The sequence below is a fragment of the Phyllostomus hastatus genome, unplaced genomic scaffold (assembly GCF_019186645.2).
Source record: "Phyllostomus hastatus isolate PE091 unplaced genomic scaffold, TTU_PhHast_1.1 phas_scaffold_12, whole genome shotgun sequence".
NCBI lineage: Eukaryota > Metazoa > Chordata > Mammalia > Chiroptera > Phyllostomidae > Phyllostomus > Phyllostomus hastatus.
In genome coordinates this window covers 12,734,838-12,751,697 of record NW_025334007.1, presented here as the reverse complement: position 1 = coordinate 12,751,697, position 16,860 = coordinate 12,734,838, and the positions used below count along the sequence as shown (strand labels likewise).

The following is a 16,860-nucleotide window of genomic DNA, read 5'->3' as shown; positions in this document are numbered from 1 at the left end:
GCCAAGCAGATGTCTGAGGTAGCCCCCTCTGGCACCAGTCTGTTACTTCTGCCTAACTCCTTGGTAACCATGCTGCCTGCCTTTGAGCTCCTTGAGTATAGTGATTTCTTCCCTCTTCAAATTTTTGACCATGCTGCTTCCTTTACATGCAGCAGTTTTACAGTCTTTGCCTGGCTGACACTATACAGACTGCTCTGGGTGTCTTTGTGTTAATCTCTGTTGGTGCCTATTTGTTTCCTTCTTGAGACTTATTTACATATGCAGTCGTATATTCACTTATTCACTTGGCCTTTTTCATTGATTCTAAGATATGTATTTCCCCCCACATTTTTGAAATTGGGGCACATGTTACACTGGATGCTTTGATTGCTTTTTGAATGGTAAGTAAAATAGTCATTTATCTTACAGTCAGTCATGCCTTAGATGGAATGAAATACTGTGTTTAATTATCTTTCCCCCAGTTGATTATGAGTTGCATGGGAATTCTGTTTTACTCACTAGTAGGAACTAGTGTCCAGTACAGTACCTGGCACCTAGGTAGACACTGAGTAAATATTGCCTGAATGAATATCATCATGTGTTTGGAAGATGATGGCCCTAATATATCTGAAGATGAATCAGTTAGTACATACATGAGTTTTTAATTCAGTTTCTGTGTTTGAGTCTTTATCTTTGGAGATTTTTTTATTTAGCACTCTGAAGGAGACATTTAGATGTATCTATTTTGTTCCCCCCCTTTATATAACTTGTGCCATTATCAATATATGTGCACCCTTATTTAAGAGTGTTTATTCACCATGTATGAAAATGAATCCACATACGCTTTTATCAGTTATCAACAGTTGTCTTTCATTAAGGGGAAGAATGAAGAAGGATACGAAAGAATAGCAGACTTACAAACTTTAGACAGTTTTGAGTGCTTGAACTTGCTTTTTCATTTTACTTCATCCTCCAAGGACTTGTGCAGTAACTGGTGTGCCTTTTTCACTCCAAGTGAAAGAACAGCAAACAGGTAACATGAGTGACCGGAGTGGCTGAGGCTAACTCCTAAACAGGGTTCAAGCTCACTCTACTACTGGAAGGAAAGTGTGGCTCTCAGTTCTTTCGGTTTTCTGAATCCTGCTACTCAGGACAGTGGCTGGGCTGGCCTAGGATGATGAGTATTTTGCCTTTCGTTGACTTGACAGCCTCGTCATGAAAATGTCTGCTATGATAAGTCCTTCCTGATCTCTCGCGTGCACTTCTGGATTTTGTAGATCATATTTGGGTCTGTCCCCACACTCTTGTATGTAGCGAATGTGTTCTATGTGGTGCAAGAGGAAAAGAAGTTGAACACAAAAAGGGAGGAACTCAAAGTTGCCCAAAGTGAAGGTGTCAATGTGGAGATGCCCTTGCAGGAAAAGGAAATCAAGAAGTTCAGGTTTAGCATTGAAGAACATGGCAGGGTGACAATGAGAGGGGCCTGCTGTGAACCTAAACCATTAGTATCTTCTTCAAGTCTGTCTTGGAGGTGTCCTTCCTGCTGGTCCATGGGTTCAGGCTGAATGCAGTTTACACTTGCAAACGGGACCCAAACTTGCATGGGACTCAAACTTGCCTGCATCAGGTGGACTGCTTCCTTTCTTACGCTGCAGAGAAAAGCATTGGTCCTTTTCATGCTGGTGGTGTCCTTGGTGTCTCTTGAACATCATCAAACTATTCTTCATCTTATTCAAGGGTATTAAGGACCATGTGAAGGATCTGGAGAGTGAGACTTACCACAATACATCTGGTCAGCTAAGCCCCTCCAACTCTTCCTCTCTCTACCACCTCCACTCCCAGGGAGAAGCTGATTCCTGGGGACAGAAACAGTTCTTCCTGCCACAGTTATAACAAGGAAGTGAGCCAAACAGTGCTAATTATAGCACATAGCAAGACTGAATGGGGCAGGCAGGAAGCACCATCTCTTAATTCAGACGCACAGGCTTTTGATGTCCCTCATGAGAAGCAGAATTCTTAAAAAAAAAGAGAGAAAAAGAAAACCCTAGCTACTAGGCATTAGCCATTGTAGACCAGTAGCCATTTTGCAGAGCCAACAGTCATGCCAGCAGCAGTGTAATGGCCTCGAGATCTATCTAGACACATGCTTGAAAGCATTGCAGTTCTGCTCATTTGTTAAAGAAAAGGAAGGTGCAGTAGAAAATGTGCTTTTGTTCCAATGGAGGTGGTACTGTTAAACTGCCAGGGTTCTTTTGGGATGCCTGGGATAGGAGGGTGGAGAGAGTGATTAAAAAAGGTACATGTTGTTATTTAAAGTGGTTGACTCAAAGAATTTACATTCTAAATAAAACTTATATGAGGTGATGCATAAGTAAGGCCTTTTTTCCCCTCCCATACTCCCTTAGAAAGATTCAGTGTATTTGAAAGAGATAGATATTTGCCATGTAGTGGTGCAAACAGATGCAGTATAAACTCATGAACATAGATTTTAAAATAACATACATACAGTGTTCAAATTTGAACCTTTTCATGGATTTGTGGTGTGGGCCCAAATGATGTTTCTGTTACATAATTCCTACTGTGACAGTAAAGCACCCTTTCTTTCCCTAATCAGCCCCCTCCAAATGTTTCCCATTATGGATACTGGTTCTGTTCATTGTGACCTTTTTCTATTTTGTAGAAAGATGTCACGAATGATTTCCTTCCCTGAAATGTAATCATTGATGCTTGAATGATAGAATTTAGTACAGCAAACAGTGCTCACGATGTGAGAAAATTAAAGAAATATTTAGAGTTGTACAATTAAATGTTCTTACATGAATGTTATAGTAACTAATAGGTCTTGGCTTTATTTTACTTAATAAACCCTACTTAACAATATTTCAGAACTTGTATTCTGAGTTTGGTAGTCTGTGTTTTGGGATGACCAACATTTTTGTTGTTGAAAGAGGTTTGAATATAGCCCATGTAACTAATTTGTTTGAAATATATACTAAAAAAATCTATCATTTCTTCAAATGCCTTTTTATAATCTCTTCACAGATGATTGCGAAAATCCTGAGCTTCATACTTTGTTATTGCATGAGAGCTACATAAACAGTTTTGTACAATGAAAGATACTAATTTAACATTTCACATTAAGCTGTCATGTTCAGCTTTATTGCAGGCAGTGTAGACCTAGTCCATCATACATTCTAGAGAGTGTTTTTATTCAATCAAGTTTTAAGAGAGCAACCCACATGTTTACCTCCTCCGAGTACTTTTGGCTGCACTGATCTTCCCTAGGTATGTCTTAATCTAAGCCAAATATACTAGAATCAAATTTGTAGAAATGGCATTGTGATTATGTTACAGAAGGTTTTAGTATTGGCATCTTTAATTATATGTAGCAGGATCACATATATACCCACTACTTCTAGGTGTGCAAAAAATGTGGCTTCTTTTTTTTCTTTTTACTTGATCTACTCTTTATCAGAAGCTTCCACCAACCCCACAGGGCACTGGAGAGAGAAGACAGGGACAGCTTAAACATTAAACCTGTTAATCCACAACATCCTTTTCTGACAGTTAAAACAGTCTCATTTGGAAAACCGTGTCTCTGTTTAATGGAATCTTTCAAATATCCATCTCACAAGACTTTATGAGGAATAATCACAATTATACTAAAGGAGGTGTGTTTCTTTGGGACACTGCAAAATTTCTGAAACTTTGGAATCGTATTGGACACTGCTTCCTTCACTTCCTCTTTCACACTCATTTTCACATGTTGCTTATTTTCTTTAAAATTTTAATCTTGAGATAATTATTGATTCACATGCAAGTTGAGTAAATTACCTTCTATTCCTTGTTTGCCGGAGAGTTTTTGAAATCACAAATGATGGATTTTGACCAATTCTTTTACCATATCAGTTGATATGATCATATGATTTTCCTTCTTCTCCTTGTTGATATGGTTTTCAGATGTTGAATCAGCCTTGTATATCTGGAATAAATCCAACTTGGTAATTATGTCTAGTTATTTTTTATATATCACTGGATCTGATTTGCTAATATTTTATTGAGAATTCTTGTGTCTGAGGTCATGAGAAATATCATTCTATAGTTTCTGTTTTTTGTGCTGTTTTTGTCTGGTTTTGATATAAGTGTTTGTTAGAATTCTCCAGTGAACTTGTCTGAACCTGAAGTCTTAATTTACTGGAAACTTTTAAATTGCAAATTAAATTTACTTAATAATTATATGACTATTTAAGTTGTTTAATTCATCTTGGTTAAGTTTGGCTAGTTTGTTATTTTCTTTTTATCCCACCACACCCACCCATCTCACCCATCCCTACCTCCCACCCTTGATCCTATTCCCCTTTGGCTTTGTCCATGTGTCCTTTATACATGTTCTTTGATGGCCCTTCCTCTATTATCCCTCTCCCCCTTCCTCTCTGGTAACTGTCAGTTTGTTCTTTATTTCAATGTCTGTGGTTACATTTTGCTTGCTTGCTTGTTTTGTTGATTAGTTTCCACTTATAGCTGAGATCATATGGTATTTCTCTTTCACTGCCTAGATTATTTCACTTAGCATAATGCTCTCCATTTCCATCCATGCTGTTGAAAAAGGTAGAAGGTCCTTCTTTCTCTCTGCTGCATAGTACTCCATTGTGTAAATGTACCATAGTTTTTTCATCCACTCATTTACTGATGGGCACTTAGATTGCTTCCAGCACTTGGCTATTGTAAATTGTGCTGCTGTGAACATTGGGAGGCATAGGTTCTTTTTAATTGGAGTTAAATTGGCCCGTTTCTTCTAAGTTATCAAATTTATGAGTGTAAAGTTTATAATATTTCCTTATTCTTTTAATGGCTACAGAATTGTAGGGATCTCCCCTGTTTCATTGCTGATATTGATTATTTTTATCCTCTCTCATAGTTTTATCAGTCTTGCTAGAGGTTATCAATTTTATCAGTCTTTTTGCAGAACAAGCTTTTGCTCCATTGATTTTTTCTCAGTTGTTTTCCTGTTTGAGAGTTCATTGATTTCTGCTTTTATGTTCATTACTTTCTTCCATTTTGCTTTGGTTTATTTTCTTCTTGTAGTATTGAGGTAAGAACTGAAATTATTGATTTGAGATCTTTCCTCATTTCTAAGTATGCATTTAGTGCTATAAATGTCTCTCATTACTGCTTTAGCTGCATCCCACATATTTTGGTATAATGTATTTTCATTAAGTTCTATGAAATTAAAATTTCCTTTGAGACTTCCTCTTTGTATGATGGCTGCTTTGAAATCGTTGTCAGATAATTCTGATACCTCTGTATTAGCCTCTCTTGATAGTCTTTTCTCATTGATGTTGAAGTTTTCCTGGTTCTTCCTATGATGTGATTTTCTATTGAAACCTGGACATTTTGGATATTATATCAATAGAGTTTGGATCTTACTTAATCTTTTGTTTTAGCTGCCTTCTTTGACATTGCTCTGGTAAGGGGGGAGATGCCCAGTGGGGATGGTAAATTCAGTTGCCTCATTCCACATCTGTTGACACCCACTGGGGAGCAGCTCCTTGTTACTGGCTGTGGGTGGGAATTCAGTTCCCGACTTGTCCTCTGCTGACCACTCTGGTTAGGAGGGGCATGAGTACCTTGTTACTGCTCTTCAGTGGCCTCCACTGAAACTAACTTGACACAGGGGCTTAGACACACTCCCCACTTCTGCCTTTGCTGGTGTGATTGGAGCCAAAATTTCCAGTGTTTCATTTGGTTGGAGTAGAGGTATTATTGTTTAAAAGTCTTCCATTTTGTTACACTGCTCCTTTCCTGGCTTTTGTTGGGGCTATTTTGTCTGTGCCTGTGGGTGTTTCTGGATTGCTTGTTGAAGTAGTTTTATTAGGGTTGCTTTAAAAACCTTGTCACATAATTCCAACGTCTGACTCATCTTGGTGTTAATATCCCTTGTCTTTTCTCATTCAAGTTTTGACTTTCGTGGTCCTTGGTATAATGAGTGATTTTTAAATTGTATCACTTGGTCACTTTGGATATTATGAGACTTTGGATTCTTTTCAGTTCCCAGGCCAGCACTCAGTCCACTGAGCCACACCAGCCAGGGTAAGATTTTGGATTCTTTTACTCTTCTTTGTTTGACAGATAGCCTCTCTATTGACAGCTGGGTAGATGTGTACATTCAGCCTCCCACTGGATCCCCCTGACAGCACCTCTGCAGATATGTTGCTCTTACTCCCACTGCCTCCTTGTAGACGGGTGGTATGGATGTGCAGCTCCTCACTTGGCCCTGCTAATATCTTCCCAGTGGAAGTGGATCACTGATTCATACTGTCTTGTTGCCTCTGCTCCATCCTGCACACACTATGCTGGCAGAGGAGCCAGAGTACAGTTCTCTGCTATGGGCGAGGGTAGGGTGAGCCATGGAAGATCAGCTTCTGACTGGACCCACCAACATCACAGGTTGAGAATAAGCACACTACCTGCTTCTGCCAGGTAGGGGATGGAAAATTAGCTCCCTGCTCAGCCCCACTGGAAGAGTTGGAGCTGCTGCGAGCTTCCTCTGAAAGACTGCCCCCTTAGCCACACTGAAATCTCAATGGGAAGTTGGTGCAGTTTTCCCATTGATGTTTGCCTGGAGTAGGGTGAGTGTTGCCTAGAAGATTTTCTGTTGTTAGCCCATCTTTTCCTGGTCTTTTGGCTGTGGGAACAGGCTTTTCTTGGCACTTTTTTTACATTGAGTTGGCCAAAAAGTCTGTTACTTTTTTCCGTACAATATCTTTTGGGTAGTGCTTAGTTGTCTTTAACTTCATCAGAAATAATTTTGTTCGATTGTATTGTGATAGCTGTCACATCAGCCTGCATTTAAAAAAGACATCAAAATTGCTGAATTTTTGTGCAGTCATTTAGTATTGGAGATGGAAGAAAATATATAACATTTTCAGCATATTACGCTTTATTATTTCCAGAAAAGTAAAAACATTATTGAAACACCAAAAAAAGATTTGTGCAGTGTATGGAGAAGTTTCTGTGGCTGAGTGAACGTGTCAAAAGTGGTTTGCGAAGTTTCTTGGTACTATTGACATTTAGACCAAGCAATTCTTTGCTGTGGAGCTCTCTTATGCATTGGAAGGTGTTTAGTAGTACCCCTGGCCTCTACCCACTAGAAACCAATAGCGGAAGACTGCCAGCCTACTCAAATATTCAAATCAGTGAAGTTACTGGTAAAAATTAAAAATGTATCTTTTATTTTATGGAAAAAACGCAATGGACTTTTTGACCAACCTGATACTTGCCTCTTGTCAGTTCCAGGTTGGTGGCTTCTGTAGCACCCTATCAGGAATACATGGGAGACAGTGAGTAAACCTGGGGAACTCACTGCCTTAGTGTTCCTCAAGTCCTGATGTCTCTAAGGCACAGGTGGCAAACGTAAGGCCCGTGGGCCAAATCCGGCCCTCCACCTTGTTTTATCCAGCCCAGCACCTTGTTTCTACCCAGCGGCAGCACTGAGCTCTCACTTAACTGTTAAGGAATAGTTATATCTATACAGTCCTAAAGTTACATTCCGCCCTTTGAAGGCAACCAGGAGGCTGATGTGCCCCCTCCCCCTGCAGTGAAAATGAGTTTGACACCCCTGCCCTAAAGCAATTGCCTTCTTCTTATCTACTGTGTCTTCCTATTCTCGTTTGGGTGTTATATACAGGGGGTTTTAGTTTTAAGAGGAAGGATCTGGGAGGAATGGGGTTACTCCATCTTTACCAAAATTGGAAGTCTCCACGTTTGTGAAAATTCTGTAAATAACCATTTATGATAATAACATCAGTTCATTCTTCAAATATACCATGTATCAGGCACTGTGATTGACCCCCAGGGATTATAGATAGAACTAAAACATAGTCCTTACTTTCAAAGACTCCACAGTGTTGGTAGATGTCAAAGACCTGGGAAGTAGATTTTAATTTGCCCCAGGACACTCAAGTAGAAAACACAATTCTTTATTTTAGAAATAGAACTAAATCCAGCTCTATAACACCTGGCTTGTGGTATTATTGGAAATCCTTTGCTTCCTATTGACTGATATAAGCCTCATTCTGTTTATGAGGTACCAGGCACATGGGGAAGGGGCCTAGCCCTTAAAGCCTTTGTTGTTACCATGGTTACCATTGCTTGTTACTCAGGGTACCATTAAACCTTTTACCAAGGGCTGCTTTTTAGGGGTTGTTGTTTCCCTGGCCCCAGCTCTGTAAGCTGTGGTGCTTAATGATCAGACTGGAATAATCTCTTGAAGGACCGCCAGTGTCCAGAGGTACCATGCTTTTTCAGGGCAAATGTTTATTTTTTTTTATTTAAAATGTGGAATCAAGTTTCATTTATATACATATTCTGTATACTTGGTAGTATAATCTAACAGTTTATTCTATTCATAAACAGTGTTGAATAGAACACTGTTGCCATCTTAGGGAATAAGGTATAATTTCTCTTTTTCAAAAGTATATTTTATTGATTATGCTATTACAGTTTTTCCAATTTCCCCCTTTATCCCTCCTCCGACCTACACCCCTCAGCCCTCCAGCATTCCCCCTCTTAGTTCCTGTCCATGGGTTGTACATGTAAGTTCTTTGAGTTCTCTGTTTCCTGTACCATTTTTTACCTCTCCCCATCTATTTTATGCCTACCAATTATACTTCTTCTTCCCTGTACCTTTTCCCCCTATTCCTCCCCTCCCATCTCTTAAGGTCATCCATTAATTTGCATTTTTAGACCATTGACTCTTCCTTTTAAATTAAGTTTATTGCAGTGACATTGGTTGATAAAATTATATAAGTTTCTACCATTGGTTCTTAAATTTTCACAGGCACTTACTATGTGATTTATCTGAAGCAGTTATCTTTTTCAAGTTACAGTACATTGCTTTATCATCCATGCCTGTTTAAATACATTCTTTGTTGAAAGCAATTTTAAATCAGTTATAGAAAAACTTAAAGCTACATTTTCTTGGCACATCTTAGAGTTAGTCTTTGAGGATGTATTTCCAGGGTTTAAATGTAAATTTTCTGTTCTTTGTTCACTATTGAACACATTTTAAGTCCAATGATTGCCTGATTGAGGTTGTTGATTGCCCGCATTTAGCATTCCTAATTAATGCTATTTGTCTTAATTACTTGATCACTAGAAGTGGAATTTTCATTTTCTCATTATCTACTCATTGTTATAAAATAAGGGCAAAATGAAATAAAATTGTGACACAGTTGCAGACATGATAGTTAATATTACTAAACTGAAATGCTGTCTGGCAGGCATCATTACCATGTACCCTTCAAAATACCCATTCATTCGCTGGCATTCCGCAGTCTGAGTTGGGTGGTTTGAGAGCTTTTGTATATAATGTCCAAAAGTCTGGGTTACATGAAAAACAAGCATATTTCAACTTTATATGATCTATAAATATGGAGCTAAATTGTTTTGAAAGTTCACCTATCTCTTTCTGTTGAAAAGAGTTGATTGCTCTGCCAGGGTGGGTTAGTGAAGATTGTTTTTTGGATGCCTCATTTTTCATTGTGATAGCTGCATTTTATTTTTTGAACATTTTATTAATTACCTAATCTATATTACTAACATAAGGTAGTAAATTTCTACTAGTCTGTAACTGTGAGATGAATTATTTTATTTTTTAAATTAATTGTTCAGTTACAGTTGTCCTCATTTTCCCCCCATTACTCTCACCCATCCTACCCTCCCCCATCTTCCACATTCAACCCTCCCTCCAGTTTGTCTTTGTCCATGAGTCCTTTATACATGTTCCTTGACTCTTCCCCTTCTTTCCTCCATTGTCCCCCCCTTCCCCCCCTCTGGTCACTATCAATTTGTTCTTTATTTCCATGTCTCTGTTTCTGTTTTGCTTGCATGTTTGTTGATTAGGTTCTACTTATAGGTGAGATCATATGGTACTTGTCTTTCACTGCCTGGCTTACTTCACTTAGCATAATATTCTCCAGTTCCATCCATGCTGTTGTGATTCATTTTAAATTCTCTTTATTGAGGCATAATTTACATACAAGAATGTACCTTCTTATATACAATAAGATGTACCCATTTTAAGTGCACATTTCTGTATGAACTGGTATCCTTCTTTATAGTTACATCCTTTGACATTACCAGCCAGTGTCCCCTCAGGTTGATATTGATCCACTAACAGTTATACTGGGTCATATCAGAAGTTCTTACAGCCCTGGTTGGTGTGGCTCAGTGGATTGAGCATGGACCTGTGAACCAAATGGTCACCAGTTTGAATCCTAGTCAGGGCACGTGCCTGGGTTCCGGGGCAGATCCCTAGTAGGGGGCACATGAGAGGCAACTCCACATTGATATTTCTTTCCCTCTCTTTCCCTTCCCTTCTCTCTAAAAATAAATAAATAAAATCTTTTTTAAAAAAGGACTTACAAAGGCTTTTGTAAGTGTGTAAGGCTTTTGGGTGTGTGGGTTTGTCTACATTATCAACTAAATTGCTCTAGACATTTATGTTTTTTTTATTCTTATATTTGTGACACTCAAATGCCACACATCTAGCTGCCCCCAAGTCTCCCAGCCTCTTCTAATGTTCAAATAAAAATATTTCAAGTAAAGTCTGTGGGCATTCCAGTGGTGTCCTTAAGAATGTGGCTCACATTTTCAGGAGAGCCTATCCCTTGGATTTTTCTCTCCCTACCAAACTCTTGTTCTTACATCTTACCTCTAGGGGTTCTTATGTCTATTCCACATCAAGCTAAGTTTTACCCCTTTTCCTCCATTTCCCCAAAGTGCTGCTAATACAGAATGCCTGCATGTTTATAGCATGCCTGCACTGAGGATTTAGCGCCCATATGACTGCACTGTAAGCAACAAATGTTAGATATTGGTAGTTAATGTGACACTTCTGTTTTCATATTTTGCCAGGCTAGAGAAAAGCTTACTAGTTTTGTCACAGGATGGAATAGAAGTGACAGTGAATGTTGGTGGGAATGTAGACTGGTGCAGCCACTGTGGAAAACAGTATGGAATTTCCTCAGAAAACTAAAAATGGAACTGCCATTTGACCCAGCAATTCCACTGCTGGGATTATATCCTAAGAACCCTGAAACACCGATCCAAAAGAACCTATGCACCCCAATGTTCATAGCAGCACAATTTACAATAGCCAAGTGCTGGAAGCAACCTAGGTGCCCATCAGTAAATGAGTGGATCAAAAAACTATGGTACATTTACACAATGGAGTACTATGCAGCAGAGAGAAAGAAGGACCTCCTACCCTTTGTGACAGTATGAATGGAACTGGAGAGCATTACGCTAAGTGAAATAAGCCAGATGGTGAGGGACAAATACCATATGATCTCACCTTAAATGGAACCTAATCAAAAACAACAAAAAAAGCAAACAAAATATAACCAGAGACATTGAAATTAAGAACATTCTGAGAGTAATCAGAGGGATGTGGGAGGGAATAATGGGGGGAAGGGTTTACAGGAACAACTATAAAGGACACATGGACAAAACCAAGGTGAGGGGTTGGAAGCAAGGGAGGGAAGTAGGTTCGACTGGGATGGGGGGAGTCGTGGGGGGTGAATGCAGAAAACTGTAATTCAACAACAATAAAATAATTTTAAAAACTTCTTATATGTATTTATTAAAAAGAAGTGACGGTGAAGGAGAATAGTCCTTGTTTCAGATGGAGAAAGAAATGAATAATTTTTTAAGTTAGTAAGTCTTCTGGTATAACTTGGTAAACATTGGCAATTTATTAACTACAACCATTTTATAGTAATGCCATGGAAGAAATATTTAACAGAAAGAAAGCAATATTGATTTTGTGGTACATTTTTAAGATCTGCAGGAGGCCAGGGTAGCCAAGTGGCAAAAGAGGTATTTAATCAAGGAAGTATTATTCCTTCTGAACTTTGAGAGCTAATTCAAATCCTACCTACTATAGGACTTCTGGAGAGGGCCAGATGAAGTTTTGAAGGATTGTATGTTTCTTTCATTATCTTCATTTTTTTGTAACTTTTTAAAAAAAGATGAACACATCTATTTTAATGTGTCTCCTAATGATAAACTGTCCTTAAAAAATTTAAATGTGTATATTTGTATTTTGTGTGTTGTTTTTTTTTAATTCCTTGTAGATCAAGGAATGTCTTTTTTTCCTTTTTAAAATTAGGGTAGGAAAAGGTGTTTCTCTATTAAGCTGGGGTTGACCTAACTAGTAAATGATGTCCTAAAAGAAGGCTGGCCTGGGCCAGCAGGATGTAAGTTTTGGATTGGTAATGAAGTACAGTGAGATATTTGCACTGGATTTTTTTCTCTCTCACTCAGCACACTTTGGGCCAGTCATACATTTATTCCTTACCCACTTTGCTTGCAATCCAGCAATAGAATCAGACTTTTATTAAGTGGTCATATAAATATGTAAAGGTTTCATTTTAATAAAAGTTATGAAGAAGAGGTGCTTGCTAAGAGAGCATATGGGGCTTCAGACCTAGTCATGGGGGTGTGGGAAGGCTCCCCTTCAGGAAGTGAGGACTGAGCTAAGACCTGGGGGGTAAAGTAGAATTTAATGGAGCAAGAGAGGGCAAAGCTTTTAGGAGAAAGGGTAACAGGCCCTATGGCAAGAGAGGTCGTGGGGATGGTGGGGCTCAGCAAGCAAGGGAGACCTGGGGAGAGAAGGCTGGAGAGCATCCGAGTGGTCCCTGGATAGATCTTGCCGACCACATGAAGGAGCTTTGACATAATCCTTACAGCAGGGGAGTTTGGGGGGAGTTTGGGGAGACTTTGGGGATGGTGGGGCACTGAAATCAATTTATGTTACCAAATGAAGAGGCTGGTTGCTGAGTGGTGGACATATTAGATGGGTTAGGAGGCCAGGTAGCATACCAGGTGGGAATACCAAGGCCTCTAACTGGGATTGGTAGTGTTTAGTAGAGAAGAACACTGGGCCAAATTGAAAGAGATTTAGGAGGCAAACATCAACTGCTCTCAGTGATGGACTGGATGGATTTGGGGTGCAGACAAGGAAGATGTCAAGAGTGAGTCTACATTTTTGACTAGCATTCATGAAATAATGGGGACAGGAGATGGGACCAGGTTCAGAGAGGGAAGATGAAAAAATAGTTAGAGATTCTACCTAAATATCTTAAAGTCTTTTACTGCCATTTTACATTTCAATAAAGATTTGTGGAGTTCAGATTTAGCCCAGAGGGAGTAGAAGGGATTTGATGTTCTAATGGCAATAAATTAGAAAATAGATTTTTCTTCCCTATGAGTTTTATTACTGACTTAGCTTGGAGGCACTTGTTTTCTACATGATTTTGTCTTTGTAAGATCCTACATCCTACACCTTCCTTTTTTGGCTCCATTCTCTCTCCTGTTCTTTAGAATATATTTATTTTTCTAAGACTCCTTTTTTTAGAGGCTGAGCATGAAGTAAGTTCATTATGAGTTTTCCTTGCAGTCCTTTTTAAAATATAAGGGTTTTCGTGAAGTACTCTCAACATACACATTATGAACACATTAGAGTTGGCACCAATATTCCTGTGACAGTATCCCGATAGTGTGAACCTTTGTGACAGTTTTTCCTGCTATTGTTGTAGACTTTGTTTGACTCTGCTAAATTGTTTTTGGCCAAATTCAGTGGATTTTTAACAAAAGAGTAAATGTTTTTTATATACTTTTTGGTATATTTCACTATGTAATGTTTTAAAGGAGCTATTTTACAAAAGTTATTATAAAAGTACTTGCTGTTATAATGAGATGAGTATAGACATTTTAGTTCTATGATTAATAGCTTTAGTAGTTTTTGAAGGACTAATCTTTCAATTATATAATTTGCAACTGAAATTTCTTCTCACAATATATTAGTCTTTTAAAAAATCTTTACCTGTTCTCAACAAGTGGTCACTCCCTCTTTTAAGGGGGAGTGTTTATAGTAGAATACCAAAAAACCATTAAAATGAATAAACTAGACCAACATTTTTCAACATCAGCACTTTAGACATTTGGGGCTGGGTTATTCTTTGTTGTGGGTGCTTTCCTGTGTACTGTAGGATGTTTACTCGCATCCCTGGCCTCAACATACTAATTGCCAGGAGACAACCAAAAATGTCTCCAGACTTTGCCAGATGTCCCTGGGGGCAAGGGGGACCACAGTTGTCCCTGGTATAGTACCACTGAACTAGATTTATGTTTAAATCTCAGATACATAATGCCATTCTTTTAAAAAATGCTGTTGCTAGAAAAAATGCTGTTACAATAACATGCTAGTTACATGATTTTCAGTGTACAAAACAGCAGTAAAATTGCTTATGGGCAAAGTCATTTGTAGTAATAAAAATGTATATGGGAATGGTACATGCCATCTTCAGGATAGAAGTTACCTCTGGGGAGAGAAGGAATGGGGATGAACAAAGGTATATTTATGACATTTTACATTTCAGAAAGAGGTCAGAAGCAAATAAAACAACATATTATCAACCTAAATCTGAGAGGTGTATGCTTTTTCTGTATATTTACATGATCCATCTGTTTTGAACTCCTGTGGCAATATCGTGTAATATTTGTTGTACTTTTAACTATTGTCCTAAATTTTAACTTGCTATCGTGCATTATTGCACACCAGGGTGCAACCATCTGTGTATATGAGGTGCTTCATTTACTCCTGTCAAACCTAGGATGTCACATACAACCTCACATAAAGCAAGGGCCCAATGACAATTCTTACCTGACTGACTGAAATACTCTTTGTCTTTGCTATAGATTGTTTCCTTCCTGATTTTGTCTGAAGTACTTAAATTTAGTAGTTGATCTAACTTTTAGGATTGGCAAACTGGTGGTTTACAAGTAATAAATAATACAAGTCAAGGAAAGATCTAAGGGCTTTCTTGGTAAACAACCTAGTTTTTATCATTGCATGTCCTGGATAATGTTTTGTATTTCTATCATGCTTGGCAAACACATATTAGCCTCATTGTACCTACCTACCATGGAATGCATCCTGTGCTTGAATTCATTCCCCATTTTATGATTTTGCTCATAACATAAAAAATAGCATAATTTGTCCAAGTTATTTTAGGTTTCTGGGCAAAAAGTCAGAATAAAGATAAAAATGGAAACATTGAAATTTGCATATACTTTTAGGTGTCTAAGTATTGTAACAGACATTTTAGAAAACTATTTAGGAATTTTTGTTGGTGCTAATGCATGTGTACCTTTGAGAAAAACACAGAAGAGAACTAATGATGCCTCCTTAGTGGTATATGTGTGTGTATTTCAGAATATATCCTTGTCAGCAGTGAAACGTGTGTGTGTGTGTGTGTGTGTGTGTGTGTGTGTGTGACTCTTACATCTTAGATGTATAATCCTGGGGCAAACTGTGGGCAGTGTGTGAAAACACTTAGTTGGGATATTTGCATTAAAAACGTGTATTGAAATATTTAAAAGTACTCCAGTTGTCAAATTGTATTCCCTAGTATTCGGATCAAGAAATAAAGGATTTCTCCCAATGAAGGGCCTCCTCAGAGCGTAATAGAAAATGAATTGTAGAGTATTATCTTTGCATTGGCTTAGTCCATTAATAGTGGAGTAAAATAAAATCAATATATTTTTCTGCTGTTTTATAATGCACGTGGAATATTTAAAATTATAGAGCAAAGCATTGAAAACAATGACTCTTGCTACTTCCTTATATAGTGTATGATCAGTTTGGAGAATTTACTGTTCCAGAACATAATTAAATCAACTTATATAAGTGCATTTTAAATAACTTTGTAAACTTCATAATTGTTAATACCAATTAGTTGCTTCGCCAACATCTTAAGAAAGGACAATTGAGCCCTCCAGATACTGTTAACTGTTTTATACCCTTTGACCCAGTTAATCACTTACAGAACTTACTTTATGGAAATAAAGATGCAGATGTTGAAGGCTATCCATTAATAGACTGGTTAAATAACCACTCATTATAAATGGTGGTTTTAAAAATTATTTAATGACAGATAAATGTACCTTATACAATATTAAGGGAAATAAAGTGAACAGAGTCCGAGCCCTCCCCCCACAGAGCCAAAAAGTGGTGAAGCTGGTTACCCCGCACTGGCGATTACTTAAGGTTCAACACCACATAATTTATAGGTGACTTTTCTACATTAGGCCACACTACTAAGACAGGGAGTCAAGCAGCTTTACCTAACATACAGAAATAAACATAGGGAAGCTGCCAACTTGAGGAGACAAAGAAATATGGTTCAGCCCTGGCTGATGTGGCTCAGTGGATTGAGTGCTGGCCTGTGAACCAAAGGGTCACCGGTCCGATTCCCAGTCAGGGCACATGCCTGGGTTGTGGGCCAGGTTCCCTGTAGGGGGCACAGAAGAGGCACCTACACATTGATGTTTTTCTCCCTTCTTTCCCCTCTGTAAAAACAAATAAATAAAATCTTTTTTAAAAAGAAAGAAATATAGCTCAAATGAAAGAACAGAACAAACCCCCAGAAATAAAAGAAAAAAAAAACTAAACAAAATGGAGATAACCAACATTGGATGCAGAGTTCAAAACACTGGGGATCAGGGTGCTCAAAGACCTCAGTGAGTATAACAACATACAGGAAGAAATTAGGTTTACACTAAAAGAAATAAAAATCTATAGGGAACTAGGGAACCAACAGTGAAGGGAAGCAAGTTGGGATTCAAATCAATGATTTGGAGCATAAGGAAGAAAAACATTCAACCAAAACAGAAAGAAGAAACAATAATTAAAAAAAAAGAAAAACAGGGATAGTACAAGAAGACTGGCCACTCCAAATGTGCCAACATCCGAATCACAGGAATGCCAGAAGGAGAAGAGGAAGAGCAAGAAATTGAAAACTTGAAAAAGTAATG

General features: G+C 38.2%; 1 protein-coding gene and 1 pseudogene across 3 annotated transcripts in view; both read left to right on the top strand.

Moving 5' to 3' along the window:
* Nucleotides 1-16,860, top strand: part of CDKL5 (cyclin dependent kinase like 5) — a 148,638-nt gene that overhangs the window by 67,371 nt on the left and 64,407 nt on the right. The gene's annotated exons all lie outside the window — the stretch shown is intronic.
* LOC123829879 lies at nt 1,045-1,999 on the top strand (annotated as a pseudogene).